The sequence below is a fragment of the Triticum aestivum genome, unplaced genomic scaffold (genome assembly GCF_018294505.1).
Source record: "Triticum aestivum cultivar Chinese Spring unplaced genomic scaffold, IWGSC CS RefSeq v2.1 scaffold35064, whole genome shotgun sequence".
NCBI lineage: Eukaryota > Viridiplantae > Streptophyta > Magnoliopsida > Poales > Poaceae > Triticum > Triticum aestivum.
This window is the reverse complement of record NW_025228368.1, coordinates 10,167-17,051: the sequence shown is the minus strand read 5'-3', so window position 1 is coordinate 17,051 and position 6,885 is coordinate 10,167.

The following is a 6,885-nucleotide window of genomic DNA, read 5'->3' as shown; positions in this document are numbered from 1 at the left end:
TCACTACAGAAGGACATCGGCGTCAATCACAGCGGTAGGGCCATCAACATAGCCAGCAGGAATTGCAGGCCAAAACCACGGTCGCAGCTATGCAATGGGCTACAGATTTACAGGCCAAACCAAGTACGCGCATAAGTCGAAAACAATGGGTTACAGATTTACCATCAATTAGTTGCTCGCTTATAAGGGTGTAAGTGGATGGACTCATTTAATAGGAGTCACCATGTATATCACATTATCATCTAATCAAGACAAGTTTTTGACAAATCGGAGATTTTGAGTAATGTCTGAACAATGGCATAAAAAGAAATCTGAATCACAAATATGCATAATATGATAGTCGATGGCCAACATTCAGACAAAATCCAATATTTGAGATTAATCTAAAATCTTTAATACCATAGGCAGAATAAGATGTTAAATGGCACTGACCACACCATGAACTATCACAACTACTGATAAACATAACCCAAACAGGAACAGTTGAAGCTAGCTCACCATGGGAAAAATTCAGTTGATTTACTCGGTTATCAAGTTAAATAGGTTACCTCAAGTAACGGTGCTGGACGATACATATCATCAACTCCTGCAATTACCTATCAAACATTCCAAAGAAAAAAACATCACTGGATGCCAATGCATACCACTGCTTGATGAAATAATATATAAGTAATACAAAACTACAATTCAGTACATTATTTAGTTTTTGCCAGAAATGGGAATTAAAGTAAATCAAAAGAGAGACTATACTTTCATGTGAGAAGAACATCTTGAGTTTATGAACAAACATTTTTGAAATATGTGAACAAATTTCAAAATTATAGTAATATTTTAAAAATATGTTAACACTTGTTAAGTTACGCAGAAAAAGGCTATAATAGTTCAAAATTATAGTAATATTTTAAAAATATGTTAACACTTGTTAAGTTACGCAGAAAAAGGCTATAATAGTCAACAATGCAAGTCTCTTCAAACAAGAAACCCAACCCGTCCGACACTTATCCATCAGCACCAAGTGCTTTGTAGTAGAAATATCAGCCAAAATATGCACTACTGATTATCTGAACTGGAGCATCACATTTTGAAGAAGAAACAGGAATATATTTAATAGACAACGTACTGAACTTGGTTGACAGTACACGAAATTCCATACCATATGAGCCTTGTAAAAAGAAAAGATGTATTTACTATATCATCTATCATTCTAGCATAGCAAGTACAACCTTAAGATAAAGAGACGATTCATAATGGAGTTGACAGATGCCATTTGGACGATCAAGAGTACATAATCAGTTGGGCTACAAAGCAGCAGAGCAAGTATGTGAGTAAATGGGAATCCTGGCACAAGCCGCTTTCACATTTACAAAGGGAAGAATCCTGGCAGATGCCATTTGTACAAGCCGCTTTCACATTTACAAAGGGAAGAATCCTGGCATAAAGACTTTGTGACCCTGACTAAATGGGAATCCTAATCAGTATGTAAAAGCGGAGATAAAGCCATAACTAAATGGAAATCAAAAGCTACTACATCAACAAAAAGTACAGTCCTGTGCCATGGAGTTAATAACTACTTAATATTGGATATAAACATCAAATATAAAAAAACTGCTACCTGTCCATCATTTCCACATTCTTACATCTGAGACATACTTTTAAAACCGCAAGCTCCTCAACTCACAACAGAAAATAAGAAATGTGACTCGATCGTCCGTTTTCAGGGAAACAACATGACACACATAATTAAGGATCCATTCGTAAGTTTATAACGAATGGATGGCAAGAAATAAATGATCTCTAGCAAAGCAATCTTACATGGCTAATAGAGTGGAGGTTGAGAAACCTCACCGTCTGACATCAGCAGGAGGAGCTCAAGTGGGCCTTGGAATCGCCCGTGCTGCCATGGAAGTTCTATGCACCGCGAGAAGTCCCAACGGCGCTTTCACTTCATATGGTGTGATAACCTGAACTCTGTACATCAAGCAGTAATCTTATTGTTACCACTCTTTTCACAAAGAAATAGTAGCAAGCATGGCAGTTATAGGCACGTTCATACATCCGATCAATAACAACATCATGCCCAGGCGTATCACCACTCTTGTGCCAATGGCATACCAGAAGGAAAGTATCATTACATGGTTTATTGTGCTCAGCTTATCAATCACTACTACCAATTAATTCGCACGGCGAAACAATGCATCATTATCTAATGGTTGTTCAGGGCGGCCTGAGTTGATGCAGTAGTACCTTTCTTTTGATGCAGTAGTCGTGGTCGCTGCAGCAGGCACATCAGATGTCTCAACCTCCTCATTCGTCTTTGGGCGGCCATCCTCCTTCCGAGTCCTGGGGAACGACAATGGTGTAAGGCCCTGAATTTAAAATGAACCATGTACAGAACAGTACATATGACCTGACAAAAGTACAAAACTATCCAATGAGTACGATCAAAGGCAGCAAAAATGGTCCAGCCCACTCAACCAATAGAAACATATGGCCATTATGCTTACTTCTGACTAAAAGAGCATTCTGTATTTGGGCTTGATGCCATCATTGCACACAATCTGCTGCTCTATGGTCTATGGTCTCCTTGTGAGCCTCCCTAAATGTAGACTGCAGCACCGCACAAATGCTACATAATTTACCAATCATTCATACAATCAAGCGATGAGATAATCGGGATGAGCCCATTTTAAGAGGGCATGCATGATATCAATGAAGTTGCATACTTAATTACATACCTCGGCGATGGACCAACTGATGACCAAGGAGCTCTCCAGAATGTGTGTCTTGGTCTGAAGAGCCAACCAAGAAAACAGAGGAAACAGGGGATCAGGTATGCATGTATCAGGAAGAACAGAGGCATACACCATTGGGAACAACACTAACCTCAGGGCAGCTCCAGAGGATGCCCCACGCGACCATGAACCGATCTGCGACAACATGGCCAGCTTTGGCGAACTCCAGATTTCTATAGATGTGCCGACTTGTGCATGGCTGCCAAAACCGTTACTTTTTTTTAGATATTATGATCCCAACTACAGACTTATTTAGTATAATCTTACTGTCATCTACAGACCAGGATGCAAACCTAGAGCAGCATAGCAACACGAAATAAATATACTAAAAGATTAAATTAATGGGTATAAATAAATTAATGAAAAACAAAAAGATGAACACTGATTTTATCTAAATCTTTGCTACCGGGCATCTAGATGAATGGCGATGGCTCGACCTCCTCTTTGTATTCATGATCGACACTCCTTCGAGTCCCAATCAACAGCGACATCATCGTGGACAACTTGACATCCTCGTTTGTGTGTGCAGCCTACGGTCCTCCTGCCCAGTCCTGCAACTCCACAAGACCACTCACTAACGGCACATGCAAGCTGCAGCAAGAAGATGACACGGTCACACATCTCACAGAGCAGAAAGATACAAGGCCAACACATTGTAGTGAATTAACTTCACATGTAAAAAACAACAACACTCTGGAAAGAACAGTATCCAATAGTGCGTGGAGATCTGAAGTTACCACCAAACTCTAAGAAACATTGTCTATATAAGAGAAGCCAGTGCAGTTGTAGTAACCAGCAAGAACCAGGATTAGGAAACCATCAAGCGGTATGCTAGACGAAAAGGAGAGAGCACAAATTTACATAAAAACACAGACGCAAAGAAGCATGAAGCAGAAATTCTGAATTTGAGCGCTACCATTTCACAGAGCTAAATTATGCTTCCAGACATCTAACGAACCCTAATTCTAAAGAAGAATATAATATAAACTGACTGAATAGGCCAATTCAGTTAATCCAAAGCAAACCAAAGGAGATTAAGCACTAAATTAGGCACCTGGCATAGTAAATAAAACTAAAGATGACAACCTAAAACAAACAGAACAAATACACCAGATTAAGCACAACCGTCCGAATGAACCAGATTAATCTAAAACCCACTTACTAAATTGCACATAGATATAATAATCATAAAATACATGCATCACAGATTGAGCTCATGTTCTACAAGCGACCACATCTTTTTGACAGCCTACTACCCGAGCTAGACTCCAATGACAATCTTCACAAACCATTTATGCAACTCCATTGGCTTGATTGATAGCCTCAACAACACACACCTGCAAGCAGGACAAACAAACAAAATAGTAGGTCATTGTTATGACAAGGCAAAAAAGAAACAACATATAAAACAAGCAAGGAAGAAAAGGAGACCACAAAAATCCAAGCAGGGAATAGTACTCTTTGCCACTACCAATAAGAAGGCAATAAACAGATTCACTCGCTTACAACCTGCAGACCAACACGAACGACAAGCACAAATAGACTAAATCAACTGTAATATCCTAAGAAATGAAAGTTTAACATTACCATTCTATACACAAGCTATAAAATTTATAATCATCGTGAGCCCTGCTTTATTGGCCATCCAATATTTATGGTACATATCAGTTTATCAACAATTCCAAGCACTACAGATATGTGAACATAGCTATAATCCTTGACATCATCACATCAACATCAGAACTCCATTATTCATGTCAATAGAAAGTAGATGTGTGACAAAAGGTCCATGGGCTAAAACTAACTTACAATGAGAGATATACATAATTAAGCTCCACGGATATTCCTACTAAAATATATGTGCACTTAAAAATTGGTCTAGCTTCAACTGACAACAAAATTTGAATAGCTCACAGTAATCAACAGAACATTACTTGATCAGGAGCTCGCTTGACTGACATTGGAATGAATTCATCTCTAAGCTTGATTTAATTATCATAACCAAATTTCCTCAATACTGTCCATGTAATTTCCAAACGAACTTACTCAATAAAAAGAGCATGAAGGAAAAGGAACCAAGTCAATGTAAGGCCACTATCATTTACGCCTTCGGGCATCTTCTCTTGAATAACTCATGCAATACCATATAAACCCCATCTTTTTATCCTCGATGGCAACAATACAATACGTGCCTTGCTGCCCCTGCTGTCACTGGGAAAGGACACCGCAAGATTGAACCCAAAGCTAAGCACTTCTCCCATTGCAAGAAAGGTCAATCTAGTAAGCCAAACTAAACCGATAATTCGAAGAGACTTGCAAAGATAACCAATCACACATAAAAGAATTCAGAGAAGATTCAATTATTTCTCATATTAAACTTGATCATAAACCCACAATTCATCGGATCTCGACAAACACACCGCAAAAAGAGTTACATCGAATAGATCTCCAAGAAGATCGAGGAGAACTTTGTATTGAGATTCAAAGAGAGAGAGGAAGCCATCTAGCTAATAACTATGGACCCGAAGGTCTGTGGTAAACTACTCACAACTCATAGGAGAGGCCTTGGAGATGATGTAGAGGCCCTCCATGGTCGATTCCCCCTCCAGCGGAGCACCGACGAAGGCTCCAAGATGGGATCTCACGGATACAGAAGGTTGTGGCGGTGGAAATAGTTTTTCGTGGTGCTCCTGGATGTTTTCGGGGTACGTGGGTATATATAGGAGGAAGAAGTAGGTCGGTGGACGCTCGAGGGCCCACGAGGGTGGGGGGCACACCACCCCTAGGGGGCGCGCTGGGCACCCTCGTGGCCGCCTCCTCTGTTGCTTGACGTCCACTCCAAGTCCCCTGGATTGCGTTTGTTCCAAAAAGATTGTTCCTGAAGGTTTCTGTCGGTGTCAAAACCGACGGATCTTGGGTAGGGGGTCCCGAACTGTGCGTCTAGGCGGATGGTAATAGGAGACGAGGGACACGATGTTTTACCCAGGTTCGGGCCCTCTTGATGGAGGTAAAACCCTACGTCCTGCTTGATTAATATTGATGATATGGGTAGTACAAGAGTGGATCTACCACGAGATCAAGGAGGCTAAACCCTAAAGCTAGCCTATGGTATGATTATTGTAATGTATGTTGTCCTACGGACTAAAGCCCTCCGGTTTATATAGACACCGGAGGAGGCTAGGGTTACACAGAGTCGGTTACAATGGTAGGAGATCTACATATCCGTATCGCCAAGCTTGCCTTCCACGCCAAGGAAAGTCTCATCCGGACACGGGACGGAGTCTTCAATCTTGTATCTTCGTAGTCTTGGAGTCCGGCGGACGATGATAGTCCAGCTGTCCGGACACCCCCTAGTCCAAGACTCCCTCAGTAGCCCCCGAACCAGGCTCCAATGACGATAAGTCCAGCGCGTATATAGTCTTCGGCGTTGCAAGGCGGGTTCTCCCTTCAAGTTCCATATACATGCCGAACAGTGTCCGGCTTCATCATAAATACTATGTTTCTCGGCTTCTACGCCCAATAATGGCCTTTTTCCACGTGTCGCACGAATGCGAAAAGCCAGGGTGTCTTTTTATGTTTCACCCCCTAGTCGTGCTAGTCGTTCGCCTACAAAAGAGGCAAAAATCCAGATCCAAACCACACCATCTTCCTCCCGCGAATAGTTCATCGGAGCGCCCTTGACCTAAAAATCCATTCCATCATGGACCGTCGACGCGGCTCCTCTTCTCGCGCTCCCAGCCCACCGCCAGGGGATTGGAGGAGGTACTCGGCAAAGACGTATTTGCCAGGTGTCCGGCGTAATGCACTGACAAACTAGCCGACGCTGGCCAAAGTAGAGGATTCCGGTAATGATGGGTGATGAAGCACAGGTGGACAATGAACATGATTTAAATGTAACAACCTACGAACATATATAAATCTTAGGGAAGCATGGCTAACAGATGTTAGCAAAGCAATATAATCCCAATAGTCTGCATTACGTAATAATACGACTAATATTCAGATTTCAGATCACCTCTAGAAATTATTATGCCTTGTGCGATGTTGCCGAGAAACATGCACAAATCAAAATCCAAAGCAAAGAAATTATCTC